The following is a 1,563-nucleotide window of genomic DNA, read 5'->3' on the forward strand; positions in this document are numbered from 1 at the left end:
GACAATTGTCCAGGGGTGGTCCCGAAGGAATTAACCCCCAAGCGGAGGTGTGAAAACAGTGCCGAAAGCTGAATGGCACCTGGGTGAGGTGTCTAGAACGGTTACTCTGGGATACCGGGCGATTTCTCAGAGTACGCAGCCTTATCCTTGCATGCGGGGCTCTACAAGGATGGACGGACCTCTTTCCCTAGCTTCTCGTGGGAACAACAATGATAACACCAAACATATTTGTAGTAAGTGCGGTTCAAAACAAAAGAACGCGCAGGGCTCCCGACAATGGGTCGGCCAACAATGCCGACCAATCTAGAGCTGGGGCAGCCAATGAAAATGGATTCAATGCGACGGATCGGCGGGATCTCGCGACCCTTGGGTGGACGGAGCAACTGAATTACGACTTGCTAGAGTGCTACGTTGCGAGTGTGGCCCGTGAACGGGGTTACATGGCACGGCTGCATGCTCTGTGGTGCGAGAAACACCCGGAGCTATCGCACTTTTCGCAGCAACGTCTGCGAAACCATGCTGAACTACTCCGAAAAAGGGGCTATGTGAGCGGAACGCCTGCTCTACCACAGCTAGAACAAGCTGGCAACAAAGAAAGAGAGGCGACACTAAGACCAACCGCGGGCAGGCATCCAATAGATGAAGAGCGATGATTTACGACCCGGAGAAACATCAACACTAAGGTTTCTCTCAAGCCTAAAGATCTGGCTGAAATGGATGACGAGCTTCGCGGACATTTTTCCGGTAAATCCGACCTCTGGGCTATCAATTATTGTGTGTATAATGCAGCGACAGCTTTGGCCGATTCGAACCGTAAAACAAAACCAACGGCTGATTATAAGACCAAAAGACGAATGCATCAACTTGCTATAAAGATAGGCTAGGCAAGATAGTACGCGTCCCGCATTCAATGTGTGATTGACTATATCACATCTGGCAGGAATTTTACCGCCAAGGTTCGAAAGTTCGCGCGCGTACTTCGGACCCGTTATCACACACTTAACAAGTCAAAGATTCTGACCATCAGGCAGCATATTGTTGAGAGAATACGGATACTATCTGACGCTAAGAGAAGTCTAGAGCGGAGGTAGAGATGGGTCAGAGAAAATCAGCAGTTTCTCTCTGACCCATCTCGATTCTTCCAAGACCCTCCAGTTACTGTCGAACACCCACCCAAACCAGAGGAGGTCAAAGTATTTTGGAGAGAAGTTTAGGAAGTTCAGCATAGACTGGACGAAGACTCAGAAAATATAAATAGCTTCAAGGACTTATGTGTTGCCCTCATAACACCTGATAAAGAATGCCTACCCATCACTACCGAGGAGGTGAAAAAAGTATTAAGAGGGATGAAGAACTATTCCGCACCGGGACCAGATTGTATCAAAACCTTCTGGTGAGAGAAGTTTTCTTCAACCCATCAGCATTTGGCCCGTATTTTCACCTCACATTTGAAGTCGGAATAGCCGATTCCAGAGTGGTTGGTGAAAGGGCGCACAATACTCCTGCCGAAAATAGGCAACTTAGCTGACCCGAAGAACTACAGGCCAATAACTTGTCTGAACA

This window comes from Belonocnema kinseyi, chromosome 1 (genome assembly GCF_010883055.1).
Source record: "Belonocnema kinseyi isolate 2016_QV_RU_SX_M_011 chromosome 1, B_treatae_v1, whole genome shotgun sequence".
In the NCBI taxonomy this organism is placed as follows: domain Eukaryota; kingdom Metazoa; phylum Arthropoda; class Insecta; order Hymenoptera; family Cynipidae; genus Belonocnema; species Belonocnema kinseyi.